Here is a 22,483-nt window from a genome sequence, read left to right on the forward strand (position 1 = left end):
AGACTTGTGTCCCTCGAAGCGTTGCTTTGAATCAAAAATTGACCCGTTGGCAGTTGGAGGTATTTCGGTATGAATAATGCTCTGAGCAAGTAATATTGCCTCTGTAAAAGATGCCAAAAAATGGCGGGGCAGTTCAAGTGGGGGAAATCCAGAAACTTTCACCAATCGATTGATAGATGGGGGAATTGCCCATCCATGGAAATTGGTGCAAAAGTTTGGAATATGGCAAACTCTCATCTTGATTAAATTTCTTTTCTGGAAAAGGCCTGGTATGAATGCTGTTGCTTCGAACTTTCTCGCCCCATCCAGTTGAAACGATCTAACATTGAGGGCCAGACCCTGAAACACAAAGTTCTCGTGTCCTCAGCATTGTGATTTGAGAGAGGAATGGTTCCAACAAAATGACACTTTTTTATTCTGACAACTTTCTTAATTATACTCTGTCTTGGCTCTTATTTACATTACAACAGCGACTACACTTCAAAAGTACTTCATTGGCTGTAAAGTGCTTTGAGACGTCCAGTGGCCGTGAAAGGCACTATAGAAATGCAAGTCTTTCTTATATTAATATACATTTCAAAAGAAAGTTGCATCCAGAAAATAAATTCAAATTCTGTTTTTCTGTGCAATTTATCCAGCTGTAGTTTTTTGCTAAATAACAACAGAAAATGCTGGAAAAACTCAGCAAGTCAGGCAACATCCGTGGAGAGAAATTTGAGTTGACGTTTCGGGTTTGACCCTTCTTCAAAACTGGAGAGAAAAGGAACTAGATCGAAGGCAGGGCTGCGATCGGACAAAAGAATAAAAGAACCAAAAGAAGTAAAAGAGATTAGAAGCTAGACGAGCTTGGCAGATACCTGATCAAACACGAGAAGGGAAACTGAAAGTAATGAAGATGAACAAGGTTGAAGAGCCAAACGGAGATCCCGTCGCAGAGAAGAGCAGAACTTCTGCCGTGTTGCCTTCCAGCCAGATAATCACATCATAAACTGCATCCCTGCTAATCCACATAATTGCATCCTTTGCTGAATCTACGATTAGGTATGCAGCAAAAAAAAAATCCTCTGTCCGGCCCACTGAATTGCGTTGTGTCTTTGCCCTTGTGGCAACTGTTGCAGCCTGTTTCTCCTAGTCACGACTGTTGTTCTGAACGTGTCAGCCGTGGCTCAGTGGGTAGCACTCTCTCGCCTCGGAGTCAAAAGATTGCTCAAGCCCCACCCCAGAGACTTGAGCACAAAATACAGGTTGACCCTCCCAGAGCAGTACTGAGGGAGTGCTGCACCGTCGGAGGTGCCGTCTTTGGGATAAGATGTTAAACCGAGGCCCCCGTCTGCCCCCTCGGGTGGATGTAAAAGATCCCATGACACTCTTTCAAAGGCGAGCAGGGGAGTTTTCCCCGGTGTCGTGATCAATATTTATCCCTCAACCAACATCACTTAAAAATTAACAAAAACATGACCTGGTCATTATCACATTGCAGTTTGTGGGAGCTTGCTGTGCACAAATTGACTGCTGCGTTTCCTACATTACAACAGTGACTACGCTTCAAAAAGTAGCTCATTGGCTGTAAAGTGCTTTGGGACGTTCTGAGGTCGTGAAAGACGCTGTAGAAATGCAGGTTGTTTATATCTTCTGATAATTGTTGAGGTACTTATTGGTCCTTCATATTTTAACTTTTTTTAGCTGGGAGTAATACGTGTGAGAAAAGCATCAAAGTGTATGGTCAGTATCGCCTTACAGCCGACATTGGGTGGCAGAGTTCAACATCATAAATCAAGATGCTTTTTGTGATATTTTGCCACTGCAAGCTACGAATTCCATCTCCTTTTGTGAGAATTGGTGGATTATTTGCTGGGTTTAGGATGAAGGCTTTCTTTACAGCAAAGTCCAACTTGCTAATTGTTTTGAATTCCTCTTGGTTTTTGAAGAAAACCCAAGTTCTCGTTGAATGCCCGTCCTGTTGGGAACTATATGGAAGTGTGGTTTTGAAGCAGGATACCGTGTGTTATCCACACACACACACACACACACATTGAATGGACAGCTTATGAGCTTGATTGCCGAGAGTTGCAGACATGGAATGTGAAAACAGTAGGAAGGCTAAATGATCAAGTTTAAGTGCTTGTGACTGGGCAGACAGTTTATATAGTGCCTTTCTGCACTCTCAAACCAAACGGCACGTTTGTCAGTGCACATTTTCCTGGGTCTGTGGTGCTGAGGGTTTAGTTCCGGGCGGCAGGTGAAGATACCAGGGAGTGCAGCTGATCCAAGAGCTGGACTCCGTAGTGTAACAGCACTTTAAATATTAAAACAGGAGCTTCTTTTGGCTTGAAAATGGATGATATTAGGGTGATGTTTCACCCTGCCGCTCTCCCCATAGATTAGATGGTTTCATTATTACCCTTATGTATGGGTGGGGGCAGGGATTTCTAACTACAGGGAGCATTGTGGCTTTTAATTCAAAGCAATTTTGAGTAATGGTAGTTTAATGAGTGTTTAATACTAATGCATGTAATGTACATGATGGCTGTTCAATTGAGCGTGATGTACGCATATGAATCAGTTATTCTCATGAGTCCACACTGTGTATGTATAGCAAGACCATCAAGATAAAGGTTTGAATAGCATACAGCTGTTGATATGAATTCTGTCTGCTGTATGAATGACCCTAACATTAACTCAAGCCAATGAATGGACTAAACTGACTTTTTGTCGTTTTTACTTCGAAGTACCTAATGAGCTGTATTAATTTGTCCTTGATTTGTTTAGATTGTGATTGGAATAATATCAGCTATGCTGAGTAATTCATAGTCATCAGTATGCTGCAATAATTCTCTGCCGAGACCATCCGGCGATCTGATTTCAATGGATATTGTTTGTTTGCAGTTGCTAATTGTAGTCTTTTTCTTGCTGTAAAGCCATTAAGACAAATTCCTGTGGAATTGAGTCGAGCAATCATTTAATACGTTCCCCTTTCACCTGGTTTGTACCCAGCTCCGAGTGATGGATGGAAATCTCCGCTCTCAACTGGCTGTAATATGTAAAATACTTGGGTAACCTCAACCCAGCTCCTATCCTGTGTTGGTCCAACAGCTGTCACATTGCCAACCTTTGGGATATGGGCTGGCAAGTGAAAGAAATTAAAAATGGCATGCTCATGCAGTAGAGGTGACGTAATAAAACTCACTACACACTTGGTTTGAGTATAAAGCAAGGCTTTAATCAACTTGTTTCAGAACATGGAGGTCTAGTTGTACTTCACTAGTTCCTGTCTTGCAAAATGTCCCTGGGCAAGCTGAGCCCACGCCCGAGTATTTATACTCCTTGGACGGCGCCACCAGCTGGCCGTCCAGCGTTATTTCATGAGTAACATAGAAACGTAGAAGATAGGAGCAGGAGTAGGCCATTCAATGAGATCATGGCTGATCATCCAAATTCAGTACCCGGTCCCTGCCTTCTCCCCATATCCCTTGATCCCTTTAGCCTTAAGAAATATATCCAACTCTTTCTTGAATATATTTAATGAACTGGCCTCCCCCGCCCTCTGTGGCAGAGAATTCCACAGGTTCACCACTCTCTCGGTGAAGAAATTCCTCCTCATTTCAGTCCTAAATGGCTTACCTCTTATCCTTAGACTATGACACCTGGTTCTGGACTCCCCGGCCATCAGAAACATCCTTCCTGCATCTAGTCTGTCCAGGCCTGACAGAATTTTATAGGTTTCGATGAGATCCCCTCTCAATCTTCTAAACTCCAGTGAGTATAAGCCCAATCGAGACACTGTCTCCTCGTATGTCATTCCTGCCATCCCAGGTATCAGCCTGGTGAATCTTCGTTGCACTCCTTCCATGGCAAGAACGTCCTTCCTCAGGTAAGGCGACCAAAACTGCACACAATACTCAAGGTGTGGTCTCACCAAGGCCCTGTACAACTGCAGCAAGACATCCTTGTTCCTGTACTCGAACCCTCTTGCTACGAAGGCCAACATACCATTTGCCTTCTTAACCGCCTGCTGAACCTGCATGCTTACCTTCAGCGACTGGGGCGCAAGAACACCCAGGTCTCTCTGCACTTCCCCTTCTCCCAATCTATTACCATTCAAATAATAATCTGCCTTCCTGTTTTTGCCACCAAAGTGGATAACCTCACATTTATCCATATTATAGTGCATTTGCCATGTTTCTGCCCAATCACCCAACCTGTCCAAATCGTGCTGGAGTTTCACAACATCCTCCTCACAGCTTACCCTCCCACCCAGCTTTGTGTCGTCTGCAAATTTGGAGATATTACATCCAATTCCCTCGTCCAGATCATTAATATATATTGTGAACAGCTGGGGTCCTAGGACCGATCCTTGCGGTACCCCACTAGTCACTGTCTGCCACTCGGAAAACGACCCGTTTATTCCAACTCTCTGCTTTCTGTCCGCCAACGAGTTCTCTATCCAAGTCAATACCTTGCCCCCAATCCCATGTGCCTTAATTTTGCACGCTAATCTCTTATGCGGGACCTTATCGAAAGCCTTCTGAAAGTCCAAATACACCACATCCACTGGTTCTCCCTTATCTATTTTACCAGTTACATCCTCAAAAAATTCCAGTAGATTAGTCAAGCATGATTTACCTTTTGTAAATCCATGTTGACTTTGTCTGATCCAGTCACTTCTTTCCAAGTGCTCTGCTATTACATCTTTTATAATGGACTCTAGCATTTTCCCCACTACCGATGTCAAGCTTACCGGTCTATAATTCCCCGCCTTTTCTCTACCACCTTTTTTGAATAGTGGGGTAACATTAGCTACCCGCCAATCCATGGGTACCGTTCCAGAGTCTATCGAGTTCTGGAAGATGACCAGCAATGCATCTACTATTTCTAGGGCCACTTCCTTAAGTACCCTGGGATGTAGATTATCAGGCCCTGGGGATTTATCGGCCTTCAGTCCCATCAATTTTCCTAACGCCATTTCCCTACAAATACTGATTTCTTTCAGTTCCACCCTTTCATCAGACCCTATGTTCCCCGGCATCTCTGGGAGGTTATTTGTGTCCTCCTTTGTGAAGACAGAACCAAAATATGTATTTAGTTGGTCTGCCATTTCTTTGTTCCCCATTATAAATTCCCCCGATTCTGACTGCAAGGGACCTACGCTTGACTTCACCAATCTTTTTCTCTTCACATATCTATAAAAGCTTTTACAGTCAGTTTTTACAGTAGTTTCTTTATGATGATGAGATTTATAACGAGAGCTACTTGTCTGAAGTTGGGGTGAAGGAGTTTCTCTCAATACAGCTGTGTCCTACATGTCCTGGAAAAAGAAAAAGAGACTCTCCATTCTGTAGCACCTTTCACAACATCCCAAAGCGCTTCACAGCCAGTAAGGTACTTTTGAAGTGTAGTCACTGTTGTAATGTAGGGAAATGTAGGAAAATTAGATGCTGTCAGGAGGGCTTGATGTGGACATAGCGATGCCCAGACTTTTCCAGTGCTAAGCACCCTCAGCCGGAGAATAAAATACCTCACCAGCGTTTGCTTTGTACTGGGATCCTATTTCGTGCAATAGACTAGGATATTGTGCAAGAACAGATGCTCTGGTATAAAACACAAATTGTGGCTTCTATTGATTAGGTTTTAAGAGCATGAGCTGGTTATGAACTTTGTGCACTCTTATCTTTTAACCTGTCCTAGGGAGACTCACTCTGCTTCTCCAAAGTTGACATTGGGCCAGATTTACACCAAGTTTAATATCTATGCAAAGTAGGTTTGGCGTAGAGGGAGAGGGGTGGTGCTGCACTTTGGGGCAGGATCCGGCTCCACCATTTTTCCATTCTGTTTGATGATGGATAGAAATCCCGATCGGCTTGGGAGAGATCTGCAAATCTTCCCGCCTTCCCCACTTCAGTACACCGCTTTGGAGCATGTCTGGATTCTGGCGACGGAGCAGGGACCCTGGAACTCTGGGGCTGTGCCATGTAAGCCTTGATCTGTTTCAGTTTCCAACATTTTTCCAGAAGTTATGCATTACTGCCCATTGTTTTAGTTTGAGAGACACTGTTAGTTTTGGAGCCATACTGCATTGTCACCAGTGCTTATAACCCTCAACTTGGAGTCATAGCTCTGGATTTTAGTCTTGTTGTCATTACAGTCTTGGGCTGCAATTTTGTACAAAACTACTAATTTCAGATTTAGTCCTGGAAAATCATAGCTGTTTAGTTTCTCCTTATGATTTGAGTTCTGCTCTCAGCAATTTCTGTTCCAAAAAATGTCTCTTACTTCTCATTAATGTTGAGAAGTAATAAACTGGTGGTTGAATGACGGCAAAGGGTCCATTCACAATAATTGTAATGCTGTTTGTGTGACCGTGTGCACAAATTGGCTGCTGCATTTGCTGGTAACAGTGACTGACTGAAGCGCTTTGGGATCTAGTTGAATGGCGGAAGAGGCTCGAGGGGCTGAATGGCCTATTCCTATTATCTTCTACAGAATGCAAGTATTTTTCTTTTTAAATGCAGTCTGAACCCAGTGTCCGAGCCCAGCCTGACACTGGAACAAAGCCGAGTGAGACTCCCTGGAGGAGGGAGTATCGCTTTGCTTCACTTCAGGGCTAGTTTGGGCTTTCACATCTGATTTACACTCAGTCTGGAATCTGCAAAATGGTTTTGGCTTTGCAAAGATGAGAAACATAGAAGATAGGAGCAGGAGTAGGCCATTCGGCCCCTCGAGCCTGCTCCGCCATTTAATGAGATCATGGCTGATCATCCAAATTCAGTACCCGGTCCCTGCTTTCTCCCTTGATCCCTTTAGCCTTAAGAAATATATCTAACTCCTTCTTGTTAGATAGAGTGGACTGTATGGTAGCACTTTGTCTGGTTCAATTTGTGAATTGGTGACCAGTGTTTTAGTCCTAGGGGTAATTTTAATTTTGGTCTCGATTCTTTTACCTTGAATTTTAGCTATATTTTGAGAAGAAATTTAGTCCTAATGTTCGGCTGTCAAAAATACAATTATTCTAGTCGAAGAAAACAATACCATATTGTCGGGTAAGGTTTGATAAATATATTGGATTTTTGCTTAATGTAATTTTTTTTGAGAGTTAAGGGACACTGGGAAGAAGGTATGTAGGATTTTCTCAGGAGATTAATGGGGAGGGTGGAGTTTATAACAGGACTGTCGATCACCAATTTATTATCTTTCAACAGCGGCTTCAGAGTGGGTTTTGGTTTGGTAATCAAATGCAGAATGTAAGGTGGGACTTTATTTGACATTTGAATTCTGGTAAACATCCGGAGAACACTAGAATGTATAATCTGCAAATCCGGAATAACATTTTTGACTTCTTGTCCACCAGATTAAAGCCAAGACTAAAACTAAGTTATGACGAAAATTTAAAGACAAAAATCTGGGCTAAAATTTGGTCCAACTGGCTTCTGCAAGCTATAAATAATAAAATCAATCCAAAATCTGCAGTCCCAGAGGTAGGACTATAACTAACTAAAATTTTAAAATTATATCTAGGATTTCCTCAGCTTAACATTTTGCATGTTCCAGCACCACCGAACTCTGGCCCAGGAATCGTGTTTGTCACATTCCTAAGCCCCCTCTGATGCATTGATGTCCTTCTTGAGGTGAAGAGCCAAAAACTGCACAAACCATTCCAAATGTGGCCTCACCAGCAATTTATAGATGCTTCTAATAACTGGTTGTGACTTGCAGTGAGATGCCATGAAAGGGCATATTGTTGGAAACGGCTTCACATTGCCTGGCGACTTTGTGTTGTGTCTCTCTCTCGTTTTTTTCAGTATAATTGTGAATTTACTGCGCTAGTTGTCTGATGTCCTGTAGCAGTTGTAGAAGTAAATGAAGGGGAGGTTAAAAAGGCTTGTACGGCAATCACAGCGGTAGAAGTGGTTGTGGCGACGGGCAGTTTGCTAAAGTGCAGTGTGATACAGCAGCAGTTCCATCTTGCATCTTAACGCGTCCTCCTTGTTGGAGAAAAGAAGATGCAGACGACGTCCGTGGCAAGCACGCCAAAATTACCGTGTGCGCAAATCGAGTAAGCCAGCCTGCGGCTTTAGCAACTGCAAAAACCCAAATTTTAAAGTGAAGTCAGCGAGCTTTAAGTGAGGCACTATAAATGTTTACCCGACTGCTGCGAAACTGTGTTGACTTAACTCGATTGAGACCTGGTTATGAATGGGATCATTATCAAATTCTCCGCAGAACGTGGTCGCTAATCAAAAAGAATCAATTGGTGCCCTTGTTGCCGGGAGAGCCGGGGAGTGGGACTAATTGGAATTGCTCTTTCAGAAAGCTGGCACAGGCACGATGGGCCAAATGGTCTCCTGTGCTGTATTGTACAATCCAATTAGTCCCACTCCCTTCTTTCCACATAGCCCTGTAATTTGTTTCTGGGGTGGGGGGAGGCGGGGGGAGGAGAGAATGCTGCATCTGAAGCCAGTGAGATGAGTACAGGAAACTTTTTTTTTAAATCTGGCACCGACGGGACCGGAGTGCTGCCAGTTGATCAAAAAGTCGAGATTACAGAGAGGTATACTTACTAAGGCATGAGAGCCCCGTACACGGCCACCGATCCAGGCATCCCTGTTGCATGGCAACAGATGCAGGAACCCCGGTTACATGGCCACAGATCCAGGAACCCCGGTTACACGGCCACTAATATGAAGTAAAACTTAGCTGAACCTACTCCTGAATTTTGCCGGTTAAGTGAGATTTCCGGTTATTTAGGTGCCGGTAAAAAGTGAGTTTCCTGTATATGCAATAAATTAATATGCAGGGAATTTTACTTAACTCCCTTTTGAAATTCACGATAAATTTGAGTTTCCTTTTCTTGGAAGTTCTATGTTGCGTTATTTGCCTCCCCTGGGAGGCTAAGTAGGGTAAGTACGTCTGTGTTGGAAATAGTGGGCCACATGGCATTTCCTCTTTCTCCACTTATGAAAGAAAGATGTTCTGTTTTTACAGCTCGCCACAGTTTAAAAGAAAGGCGGCCTTGGCTCATTGCCAAACTCTCTTCAGCCTTGATCTGACCTTTTGCATTCAGTTATGGATATTGAGAACTTTTACATTCAAGAAATACAGCTAAGTGGGAAACATTCCCGATACTGGCCTGGTGTTGCCTTGAAAGGAAGACTGACTTGCATTTATTTAGCGCCTTTCACGACCACCGGACGTCCCAAAACGCTTCACAGCCAATGAAGTACTTTTTTTGAAGTGGAGTCACTGTTGTTATGTAGGAAACGCGGCAGCCAATTTGTGCACAGCAAGCTCCCGCAAACAGTAATGTGATAATGACCAGATAATCTTTTTTAGTGATGTTGATTGAGGGATAAATACTGGCCCAGGACAGCGTGGAGAACTCCCCTGCTCCTCTTCAAAATAGTGCCATATGATTTTTTTACGTACACCTGAGTGGGTAGATGGGGCCTCGGTTTGACATCTTATCCGAAAGACGGCACCTCTGACCGTGCAGCACTCCCTCAATACTGCACTGGAGTAGTGTCAGCCCAGATATTTGTGCACAAGTCTCTGGAGTGGGACTTGAAACGACAACCTCCTGACTCGGAGGCGGGGGTGCGGCCCACTGAGTCACGGCTGACACTGGCCAGAGTCGAGCGCCAGTGTAAACCTGTTTTTGGTGCCCTTGTGAGGATCTTCATAGAAAAGCCAGAAACAACTGAATTGTCGAGCTTCAACCCATACAAATCTTCCATTCAGATGATTTAAAAAGTTGAGTGTAGTCCACGATGAGGTGGATTTGTCATGCGGTGATGCGCTTTGTATTGTTACAAAAACAGAAAATGCTGGGAATACACAGCAGGTCAGGCAGCATCTGTGGAGAGAGAGAGAAACTGAACCAATGTTTCTGGTTGATGGCCTATCGTCTATGACCTTTCAACGGTTATGTTGGAGGTGGTGGTAAACAAAATCACTATCCAGTCAAATGCTTTTTTTTTAAGGTTATTTGCCATAATTGCATGGAATGGAGCCATTTAGCTCTGTGTGGCCAGAAGTCAGTAGGAGCTGATGGATTCGAGGCAGAGAGAAGGAAAAAACCCAGATTACGTAATGCTGTTGAGAAAAGACACACATCCAGCGCCCATTATGTAGATTCTGACAAGGAACCGAAGGAAGAACCAGTGGACCCAGTTTTAAGATAATTGGCAAAAGAAGCAGGGGGTGGTGGGTGGGGCGGGAGATGAAGAGCATGTTTTCATTTCTGAGTTATGATGATCTGGAATGCACTACTTGACAGGGTGGTGGAAGCAGATTCAGTATCAACTTTCAAATGGGAATTTGATATATACTTGAAAAGGAAAACTTTGCAGGGCTATGGGGAAAGAGCGGGGGAGTGGGACTAATTGGATAGCACTTTCAAAGAGCCGACAACGGCACGGTGGGCTAAATGGTCTCCTTCTGTGCTGTGATATTCTATGTTTCCTCTAAGTCCCAATGATGCTTCAGGGTTTTTTTTGGAAACTGTTGTAGTGCTAACCATGTGCTTTCCCAAAAAAGTTTTGAGATAAAAAGGTTTTAAAATCTTTTTTCAAGTGCACAGAAACAATGGCATATGCATCAACAGTGGGGTTCCGCAGGGCTCCGTACTGGGTCCCTTGCTTTTTGTGGTATATATCAATGATTTAGACTTGAATCTAGGGGGTATGATTAAGAAGTTTGCAGATGATACTAAAATTGGCTGTGTTGGTGATACTGAAGAAGGAAGCTGTAGACTGCAGGAAGATATCAATAAATTGGTCAGGTGGGCAGAACAGTGGCAAATGGAATTCAATCCGGAGAAGTGTGAGGTAATGCATTTGGGGATGGCTAACAAGGAAAGAGAATACACGTTAAATGGTAGGACACTGAAGTGTAGAGGAACAGAGACCTTGGCGTGCATGTCCACAGATCCCTGAAGGTAGCAGGCCAGGTAGGTAAGGTGGTTAAGAAGGCATATGGAATGCTTGCCTTTATTAGCTGAGGCATAGAATACAAGAGCAGGGAGGTTATGCTTGAACTGTATAAAACACTAGTTAGGCCACAGCTAGAGTACTGCGTGCAGTTCTGGTCACCACATTACAGGAAAGATGTGATTGCACTAGAGAGGGTAGAGAGGAGATTTACGAGGATGTTGCCTGGACTGGGGAATTTTTGCTACGAGGAAGGATTGGATAGGCTGGGTCTGTTTTCTTTGGAACAGAGGAGGCTGAGGGGAGACCTTATTGAGGTGTGTAAAATTATGAGGGGCCTAGATAGAGTGGACAGGAAGGACCTATTTCCCTCAGTAGAGGGATCAACAACCAGGGGGCACAGATTTGAAGTAATTGATAGGCGGTTTAGAGGGGATTTGAGGGGAAATGTCTTCACCCAGAGGGTGGTGGGGGTCTGGAAAAGAGTGGTAGAGGCAGAAACCCTCACCGCATTTAAAATGTGCTTGGATGTACACTTGAAGTGCTGTAACCTACAGGGCTACGGACCAAGAGCTGGAAAGTGGGATTAAGCTGGATAGCTAGGCTGGCACGGACACGATGGGCCGAAATGGCCTCCTTCTGTGCTGTAAATTTCTATGATTCTATTGTACGAGCAGCAACTACTTGCTTTTAGATAAGCAACTTTAATGTAAACAGCAACAACTTGTATTTATATAGTGCCTTTAATGTAGTAAAACGTCCCAAGATGCTTCACGGGAGATTATCAGACAGAATTTGACACCGAGCCACATAAGGAGAAATTAGGGCAGATGACCAAAAGCTTGGCTGAAGAGGTAGATTTTAAGGAGCGTCTTAAAGGTGGAAAGACAGGGAGAGAGACAGCGAGGTTTAGGCAGGGAATTCCAGAGCTTGGGGCCTAGGCAACAGAAGGCATGGCCACCAATGGTTGAGCGATTATAATCAGGGATGCTCACGAGGGCAGAATTAGAGGAGCGCAGATATTTCCGGGGGTTGTGGGGCTGGCGGAGATTAGAGATAGGGAGGGGTGCGGCTATGGAGGGATTTGAAAACCAGGATGAGAATTTTGAAATCAAGGCGTTGCTTAACTAGCAGCCAGTGGAGGTCAGCGCGCACAGGGGTGAGGGGTGATGGGTGAATGGGACTTGGTGCGAGTAGGACACGGGCAGCCGAGTTTTAGTTCACCTCAAGTTTACGTAGGGTAGAATGTGGGAGGCCAGCCAGGAGTGTGTTGGAATCATCAAATCTAGAGGCAATAGGCTATTTTGGATCTGGTACTATGTAATGAGATAGAATTAATAAATGATCTCACAGTAAAGGATCCTCTAGGAAAGAGTGATCATAGCATGGTTGAATTTAAATTCAGTTGGAGGGTGAGGAAGTTGTATCCCAAACCAGTGTCCTGATCTTAAACAAAGGCAATTATAATGGCATGAGGGCAGAACTGGCTAAAGTGGACTGGAAAAACAAATTAAAGGACAAGAAAGTTGAAATGCAGTGGCGGACATTTAAGGTGATATTTCATAACTCTCAACAAAAATATATTCCAGTAAGAAAGAAAGATTTTAAGAGAAGGGAGCATCATCTGTGGCTAACTAAGGAAGTAAAGGATGGTATCAAATTGAAAACTCAGGCATACAATGTTGCCAAGATTGGTAGGAGACCAGAGGATTGGGAAATATTTAAAAACCAGCAAAGGATGACTCAAAAAATAAGAGAGAGAGAGAGAAGATGAATTATGAGAGTAAACTGGCAAGAGACATTAAAACAGATAGTAAGAGCTTCTACAGGTATATAAAAAGGAAGAGGGTAGCTAAAGTAAACATTGCTCCCTTTAGAGGATGAGACTGGGGAATTAATAATGGGGAACGGGGAAATGGCAGAGACTCTGAACAAATATTTTGCCGCTGTCTTCACTGTAGAAAACACCAACAACATCCTAATAATGGATAATCAAGGGGCCACAGGGAGTGGGGAACTAAAGGCAATCACTATCACTAAGGAAATAGTACTTGGTAAAATAATGGGACTAAAAGATGACAAATCCCCTGGACCAGATGGCCTGCATCCCAGGGTCTTAAAAGAAGTGGCTGCAGAGATAGTGGATGCATTGGTTGCAATATACCAAAATTCCCTGGACTCTGGAGAGGTCCCGGCGATTGGAAAACCGCTAATGTAACACCCCTATTTAAGAAAGGAGGGAGACAGAAAGCAGGAAACTATAGACCAGTTAGCCTAACATCTGTCATTGGGGAAAATGCTGGAGTCCTTCATTAAGGAAGCAGTAGCAGGGCATTTGGAAAAATATACTGCAGTCAAACAGAGTCAGCTGGTTTTAGGAAAGGGAAATCATGTTTAACAAATTTGCTGGAGTTCTTTGAGGATGTAACAAGCAGGGTGGATGTGGTGCATTTGGATTTCCAGAAGGCATTCGATAAGGCGCCACATAAAAGGTTACTGCATAAGATAAGAGCTCAGAGTTGGGGGTAATATATTAGCATGGATAGAGAATTGGCTAACTGACAGAAAGCAGAGAGTCGGGATAAATGGGTCACTTTCTGGTTGGCAAACGCTAACTAATGGGGTGCCACAGTGATCGGTGCTGGGCCCCAACTATTTACAATCTACATTAATGACTTGGATGAAGGGATCGAGTGTAATGTAGCCAAGTTTGCGGATGATACAAAGATGGGTGGGAAAGCAAGTTGTGCAGAGGTCTCAAAGAATCTGCAAAGGGATATAGACAGGCTAAGTGAGTGGGCAAACATTTGGCAGATGGTGTATAATGTGGGAAAGTGCAAGGTTATCCACTTGGCAGGAAAAATAAAAAAGCAAACTATTATTTAAATGGAGAGAGATTACAAAATGCTACAGTTCAGAGGGACCTGTGCATGAAACGCAAAAAGTTAGCATGCAGGTACAGCAAGTAATCAAAAAGGCAAATGGAATGGTGGCCTTTATTGCAAAGCGATTGGAGTATAAAAGCAGGGAAGTCCTGCTACAACTGTACAGGGTATTGGTGAGACCACACCTGGAGTACTGCATACAGTTTTGGTCTCCTTATTTAAGGAAGGATATACAGGAAACTTTGTGATATCCGGCACCGACGGGACCGAGCTGTTGCTGTCCCATCAAAACTGTCGGACAAACCAGCGCTAATGTTAAAACATATGGAGCTTTTGAGCTCCGTATCTAGCAACAAACCCTGTTGCTTAGCAACAGCTTCTAAACAGTCGGCCATAGCTTGCAAGTGTCTCTAGCTAAGCAACAGCTTTAGCTAGACCTTGCAGAGCCTGACTGGTGGGGAAAAAAAAGCAACAAAAAGAAAAAAAACTTACTGAACCGACTCCTGAGTTTTGTCGGTGGATCGAGCATTCCGGACCGTTAACCTCCGGATAAACCAAAGTTTCCTGTACAGTACTTGCATTGGAGGCAGTTCAGAGCCGATTCACTAGGTTAATTCCAGAGATGAGGGTTTGACTTATGAGGAAAGGTTGAGCAGGCTGGGCCTATACTCATTGGAAATGAGAGGTGATCTTATCGAAACATATAAGATACTGAGGGGGCTCGACAGGGTAGATGCAGAGAGGATGTTTCCCCTCATGGGGAAATCTAGAACTCGGGGGCACAGTCTCAGAATAATGGGTTGCCTTTTAGAACTGAGATGAGGAGGAACTTCTTCGCTCAGTGGGTCGTAAATTTGTGGAATTCTCTGCCTCAGAGAGCTGTGGAGGCTGGGTCATTAAATACATTTAAAGTGGAGGTAGACAAATTTTTGCAAGATAAGGGAGTGAAGGGTTATGGGGAGCTGGTTGGGAAGCGGCTTTGAGCCCAAGATCAGCCATAATATTGAATGGCGGAGCAGGCTCGAGGGGCCAAGTGGCCTATTCCTGCTCCTATTTCTTATGTTCTTAAAGGCATGGATGAGGGTTTCAGCAGCGGATGAGCTGAGGCAGGGGCGGAGACGGGCAATGTTACGGAGGTGGAAATAGGCGGTCTTAGTTATGCTGCGGATATGTGGTCGGAAGCTCATTTCAGGGTCAAATATGACACCAAGATTATGAACATTGGTCTGAGGCTGAACCACAATGTTGGTGAGAGGGATGGAGTCAGTGGCTCGGGAACAGAGTTTGTGGCGGGGACCGAAAACAATGGCTTCTGTCTTCCCAATATTTAATTGGAGAAAATTTCTGCTCATCCAGAACTGGATGTCGAACAAGCAGTCTGACAATTTAGAGTGTGGAGGGGTTGAGAGAAGTGGTAATGAGGTAGAGCTGGGCGTCATCAGTGTACATGTGGAAACTGATGCTGTATTTTCGGGCGATGTCGCCAACGGGCAACATGTAGATGAGAAATAGGAGGGGGCCAAGGATAGATCCTCGGGGGACACCAGAGGTAACGATGCGGGAGCGGGAAGAGAAGCCGTTGCAGGTGATTCTTTGGCTACGATTCGATAGATAAGAATGGAACCGGGCGAGTGCAGTCCCACCCAGCTGGACGACGGAGAGGCGTTGAAGGTTGGAGTGGTTAACCATGTCAAAGGCTGCAGACAAGTCAAGAAGGACAAGGAGGGATAGTTTACTTTGTCAGTCACAAAGGATGTCATTTGTGAGTTTGATGAGAGCCGTTTCGGTAATGTGGCAAGAGCGGAAACCTGATTGGAGGGATTCAAACGGGGAGTTTTGGGAAAGATAGGCATGGATTTGGGAGGTGACAACACGTTCAAGGACTTTGGAGAGGAAAGGGAGGTTGGAGATGGGGCAGTAGTTTGCAAGGATGGAGGGGGTCAAGGGTTTTTTTTTTTTTTTTTTTTTTGAGGAGAGGGGTGATGACAGCAGATTTGAGGGCAAGGGGGACAGTACCTGATGAGAACCATTAACAATGTCAGCTAACATGGGAGCCAGAAAAGGAAGTTTGGTGGTCGGCAGTTTGGTGGGAATAGGGTTGAGAGAGCAGGAGGTGAGCCTCATAGACAAGATCAGCGCGGAGAGGGCATGAGGGGAGATGGGAAAGATGTGAGTTCAGGGCTAGGGCAGGGGGGAACCTTCAGCGGAGGTTTGGCCCGGTGGGCTAGGGGAAGGAAAGGAAGTGGCAGAGGCAGCTGAACGGATGGTCTTAATCTTGGAGACAAAGAAGTCCATGAGCTCCTCACTTTTTGTTGGAGGTGAGGGTGGAGGAGACCGGGGAGAGGGGTTTAAGAAGACAGTTAGCAGTAGAGAATAGGAGCTGGGGTTTATCTTTGTATTCCAGAATGATTCTGTAATGGTGAGCAATTTTGGCAGACGAGAGCAGGACCCGATGATGCTTTATGTGGTCCAGCCAGATCTGGCGGTGAATGGTTAAACCAGTTGTCCACCATATACGTTCCAAGTCTGCATCCCTTGGACTTAAGGGAGCGAAGATGAGGGCTGTACCAGGGGGCTCGGCCAGGGTGAGAGTGAGTAATTGTTTTAATAGGGGCTAGGGTATCAAAGGCGGTGGTGAGGGTGTGGTTGAGCTGCAGAAATGTCATGGTGAATGGGGGGCCAAAGGCTGGACAGTTGGGATTTCATAAGTGTAGTTGTGAGAGAGTTGGGGAAGAGTTTTTTACAGGGCGGACACAGAAGGAAGTAGGGGTGAGGGGTTTGGGTGGAAGGGGGATGTGGGTGGAGAGTGATATGAGGAAGTGGTCAGAGATGGCCTTATCTGTGATTGACACGATGGGAGTAGTGAGGCCACGAGAGATGGCAAGATCGAGGGGGTGGCTGTGAACATGGGTTGGGGAGTTTCCATGGAGGTAGAGATTAAGGAAGGATAGGAGGCTAATGAACTCAGAGGAGAGAGAGCATGATGAATTGAGATGGAGATTGAAATCACCGAGAGATGAGAAGTCGTTTGGTGCAGAGGCTTAGGGAGGAAAGCAGTGAAGATATCTCGAGAATAACATTTTTATGGTACTTGGGTGGGCGGTAGAGAATGAGAATTTCAAATCCGGTGAGGGGTGGAATAGGGTGAGATGCTCAAAGGAGGAGAAAGTGCCGGAGGAGTAGGGGGACAGACTAAGGTGTGATTTTGGTGATGAGAGCCACACCATCACCACGGCGGTCTGAGCGGGGAAAGTTTGTGGGAGATATAGCCAGGTGGGGAGGCTTCATTTAAGTGTAAGGTGTCATCACCCCTCAACCAACTTTTACACCCAGTGTACGTTCCTCTATCTACAGTGTTGCACCCCATCAAGGCCATGATGTCGATGCAATCATCCACGATCAGCTCATGGATGGCAAGGGCCTTGTTCGCAAGTGAACGGACGTTCTGGAGAGAGATGCAGAGAGGGTCGGTGATGGCTGACACACTGCCAGCGTCCACAGTGTCAGTGCCGGGGGACGTGAGTTGGATGGGGAGGAGATTGGCAAGATTTGCCCCCAGTGGGCGTGCTGGGCGGGAAGGTCGGCGCGAGAGTAGGATGGGACAGTTGGGGTTGCTGCTCGTAAGGAGGCAGCAACGAGTGCCTCAATTGGGCCCTTCATAGGATTCCAAGAGAGGCACAGAGGCAAAGAGAAATCTCCTGAGGTGCCTCGTAGCGGCGTAATCAAAATAAAAAGGAGACTAAGCCAAAGAAGGAACTATTGGGAGGGTAACCTAAGCCTGGTGGCGGAGAGGCATAGGGGTTTAAGGGAGAATTTGAAAGTGCGGCCCACCACCAATGGTAGGATGAAGGGAGCAGGTATGTGCAGGAGGCTGGAGTCGGAGCAGTGTGTGTGTGTGTGTGTGTGTGTGTTTGGGAGTGGCGGGTGGAGGGGTTTCTAGGCCTGGGAAAGGTTAGAGAGATGGGCAAGATCCACGCCATGATGGCATCTAAACATGAAGATGAATACTTTAGATTTAAAGTGTTGTGGCCTGGGAGCCAAAGTAGGTTCTCCGGTCAGATATGATGGATGAGTGGGATGGAGTGTAATAGGATAGAAGCGTTTCGGATGAGCTCAGGTTTATGGTGGTTGGAGGATAGGAGGCCAGCCAGGTGAGTATTGGAATAGTCAAATCTGGAAGCGTAATCATTAAAATGGTGGCTATGATGCGGTTGGCTATATAATTGTTTATCATAAAGATTTAAAATCATAGAATCATCCCGCACAGAAGGAGGTCATTCAGCCCATTTTGTCTGTGTCCCTTTTAAAAGAGCTATCTAATTAGTCCCACTCATCTGATCTTTCTCCCTAGCCCTGCAACTCTGTCCTTTTCAAATATTTATCCAATTCCCTTTTGAAAGTTACTGTTAAATCTGCTTCCAACCCCCTGTCAGGCAGTGCGTTCCAGATCATGACACTTGGCGACAATTGGCTTGTCAGGGCATTGGTGGGAATTTGCTAATATCAAAATTTTGTGTGTATATACATGTGTTCATTTCTTTATTTGACTCTGTTATATAAAAATGTGTTTTTAAAAAAAAAAAAAAAAAAAAAAAAAAAATCTTATGTACATAATGCGTGTCGGGCATGATTTGACATACTAACATAAGGAATAGGAGCAGGAGTAGGCCATTCGGCCCTTCGAGCCTGCTCCGCCATTCAATAAGATGATGGCTGACCTTCGACCTCAACTCCATTTTTCCGCCCTATCCCCCATATCCCTTGATTCCCTCAAGTGTCCAAAAATCTACTGATCTCAGCCTTGAATATACTCAACGACTCAGCATTCACAGCTCTCTGGGGTAGAGATGGTGCAGACTGTTGATTTACTTCAGTCTGTATACTGACCTGTATATTCATTACTGTAGATTGTAGGTGGGGAATATTTGCAGCCCGCCTCAGAAGCAAGCAACATGGACTTTTCTGGTGATTCAGTAGAACTGGGGAGTGGAGGGGGGGGGCGGGCGGGCGGGAAGAATCACCACAGTGGTTAAAGCATTTACTGAAAACATCAAAAATAAGGAAATTAAAATATGCAGAATTAATTTATCGAAAAACATTTGTGTGACCTCAATTAACAAACTCACCCACTTGTGCCAGTAAAATTGTACTGGTATAATAAAATGAGTTACAGCTGTAACTAATGCTATTTATTAATAATGCGAGGTGGCAGCTCTTGAATTCTGGCTAATGAGGCCGTAGCATCATTTCATCCCCCAGCCCATGTATAGGAATGAACACTTAGATTAAAAGGCTGTTGTTTCCTCAATCACCTAAAACATGCTTTTTTAAAACCAATCAACAGCCCCAAATTAAGATGTGCTCTGTTTAAAATTCATGCACAGATTTTTTTTAATTCAGAAGTACAGCCGGCTGCCATTTGGTTCTTGGAATCATAGGAACCTGACTCTCTCCCATGGCTTGGAGAATAAAGGCTTGCCTCCATTGATCCCAGTTCCAACAACTTATTTTTAGAGTCGCATGCTCCCAAGGAAAAAGACTACTTCATTTGCTGTGAAATGGTATTGAAGTGCATTGCAACTTAGATATTAAAAAAAGACTTGCATTTATATAGCGCCTTTCACAACCACCAGACATCCCAAAGCCCTTTACAGCCAATGAAGTACTTTTTGAAGGGTAGTCATTGTTGTAATGTAGGATACGCAGCAGCCAATTTACGCACAGCAAGCTCCCACAAACACCAATGTGATAATGACCAGAGAAGCTGTTTTTAGTGATGTTGATTGAGGGATAAGTATTGGCCCCAGGACACCGGGGATAACTCCCCTGCTCTTCTTCGAAATAGTGTCATGGGATCTTTTACATCCACCTTAGAGAGCAGACGGGGCCTCGGTTTAGCATCTCATCCAAAAGACGGCATCTCCGACAGTGCGGCACTCCCTCAGCACTGCACTGGAGTGTGAACCTAGATTTTTATGCTCAGATCTTTGGAGTGGGACTTGAACCCACAAGATACAGACAGAATCTCTTAAAGAAAACATGGAAAATATTTTTAGCTTTCTTTTTAAATGAGCGTGGGGTGTTCTTGTTTCTATACTGTACGTACACAACAGTCGATTAGAAACTCTCATAATACATATTATTGATTGTTTTGTTGTTTTCTGTGGGGGGAGATGTTTTTTGGAAAAACATTTTTTGCAAGGCCAGCTAAGGTTTTGGTCTTCTATTTTAAACAGAGCATATTTCATCCATGACCGTGAAGTCTGAAGTGCATGTAATAGAACTTGCAGCCCTTCCTCTAATGAGTTATAAAGGTCTGAGATTCACTTGTCCTACAGGTTTTTGGTTTTTACAAGGGGTCAGAACCTGAGTTTTAGTTCAAATCTTACTTTGTGCTCCCATGGATTTGGTGAGATTCAAACCAGCGAAATTGATCTTTTGACATTTTAAAAAATTCAACTTCAGGCCAAGATTAACCAGTAAATAGAAAGGTAGAAATGCAGTACCAGGAAGGGAATGTAGGCAGAATGGTATAGGAACAAGAGTAGGCCATTCAGCCCCTTGAGCCTGTTCCACCATTCAATTAGGCCATGGCTGATTGCACCTCAACTCCATTTAAGAACATAAGAAATAGAAGCAGGAGTAGGCCATACGGCCCCTCGAGCCTGCTCCGCCATTCAATAAGATCATGGCTGATCATCGACCTCAACTCCACTTTCTTGCCCGATCTCCGTATCCCTTGATTCCCCTCGAGTCCAAAAATCTATCGATCTCTGTCTTGAATATACTCAAAGACTCAGCATTCACAACCCTCTGGAGCAGAGAATTCCAAAGATTCACAACCCTCTAAGTGAAGAAATTCCTCCTCATCACAGTCTTAAATGGCCGATCCCTTATCCTGAGACTATGCCCCCCAGTTCTAGACTTTCCAGCCAGGGGAAAGAACCTCAACATCTACCCTGTCAATTTACTTTGATGCCTTTACCCAACAAACGTCTATCAATCTCAGTCTTGAAAATTTCACTTGGACCCCCCCTCCCCCAGCATCCGCAGCCTTTTGGGGGACCGGGGTCCAGATTTCCACTACCCTTTGTGTGGGGGGGAAAAAGTGTTTCTTGTTTGGTACAGGTGCTTCTTCTTGATTCAAAAAATACAAAATGTTGGATATGCTTCATCAGATGGGTTGCACCCAAAACACTATCTGTCCATTTCAGATGCTGACTCACCTGCTCTGCATTTCCAACCATTTCTGTTCCTTTTTTTGTTTAACCATTTCTATCATAGTCATAGGTCTGGATTTTACCAGCCCTGAGGAGGCGGGTTTGGAGGCGGGACTGCTGGGAAAGTCAAAAAGATTGGCAGCGGGACCCGAACCCGCTCCCAACCCGCCTTCAACCAATCTTCCCGGGAGTCGGGTCCCCGATTTGCACAGGGACCTGACTCCTAGCGGCCGGGAAGAGGATTATAGCCACTTAACTGCCTGTTAACAGCTGCAGAAGTGGTGTGAAGGATGCAGTGGGACAATGATTAGTATCATTGGTAAGAAAATGTTGGGCAAGTCATTTTTAATGTGGTTAGATGTTTCTGCAAGTAACGAGCTGTCAAGTGTTTGTGTAGTCTCGTCTCATCGGGAGAAGTGACATGGCTTCTGCAATCTCAGCTGCCATCTGTTTTTTCCTAAGGAGAGAGTAATTGCAGCGCCTGGGTGCAAGGGCTCACCTTTGGACAGTGATTCAGTGTTTGACAGCACCTCAGTGTTGTCAAACACTGTCAAATCATCTGCCAAACAAGTGAGGTGTATATGCCTTTAAGAAAACCGGCAGATGAAGCGTCATCAACTGACGTCATCTGACACCGGCTTTCACTTAATTGGCCGGCAAGCCCACAGGGCGGGCTTAACGAGGCCAATCAGGGCAAAATAACGTCTTTGTTCGTCAGACGTCGCTAGGGGCGGGACTAGAACCCGGAAGGCAGCAGTCCTGCCCCCAACTCGTCTTGGTAAGTAAAATCCAGCCCCGAGAGTCACAACGGCACAGAAGGAGACCATTCGGCCCATTGAGTCCGTGCCGGCTCTCTGTAGAGCAATCCAGTCAGTCCCATTCCACTGTTCTATCCCCATGGCCCTGCAAGTTTATTTCCCTCCAGTCTCCCCTTGAAAACATTGAGCGTCTCCGCTTCCACCACTTCCATCAGCAGCGAGTTCCAGGTCCTCATTTGTAGTGTTTTTACCTCTACAATCAAATGTCACCAGTTTGAATCAGAAATGCCACATTCTTGGTTACGAAGGCGCAATGCAATCTTGTTAATGTCACAATTATCTCCCAGCTGAAAAAAAACCAGCGACTCTATTGCAGCACTATTTGCAAACTGAAGTGAGTTTGTAAGAGTGCTTCTGTCCATCTGCCAGTGCTGGTTTCTCAGATATGGTTAACTGAAGAACTCCTGAAACTGTCACAGCTGTTGTACATCTCGTATTATTAAAGCCACCAGTCCCAGGATATTAAAGTGCTATTTAAATATACAGTATTTGCACAGGCTATATTCATTCTGCTGCAAACTCATTTAATCTGAGTGTTTGATGGTTCAGATGCTTTTTGATACCCAAAGGCGGGTGGGCGAGCGGGGGGTGTTGTGAGCTTGATGGCACTGCAGCTGTTGCATGGTCTTGACGGTGAC

At 44.8% G+C, this 22,483-nt stretch overlaps 1 long non-coding RNA gene across 26 annotated transcripts in view; it reads left to right on the forward strand.

Annotated features, from left to right (window-relative positions):
• Positions 1-22,483, forward strand: part of LOC147105863 (uncharacterized) — a 272,831-nt gene that overhangs the window by 92,641 nt on the left and 157,707 nt on the right. For 19 of the 26 annotated variants that reach the window (XR_015081613.1, XR_015081608.1, XR_015081611.1 and 16 more), the window contains one exon: positions 17,162-17,325. The exons of the other annotated variants lie outside the window; for them this stretch is intronic. This is a non-coding gene — a long non-coding RNA (uncharacterized LOC147105863). The remainder of the gene's footprint in view (positions 1-17,161; positions 17,326-22,483) is intronic. 26 annotated transcript variants of the gene reach the window in all.

The sequence above is a fragment of the Somniosus microcephalus genome, chromosome 17 (genome assembly GCF_052327205.1).
Source record: "Somniosus microcephalus isolate GS21.2 chromosome 17, FLI_Smic_1.0, whole genome shotgun sequence".
NCBI lineage: Eukaryota > Metazoa > Chordata > Chondrichthyes > Squaliformes > Somniosidae > Somniosus > Somniosus microcephalus.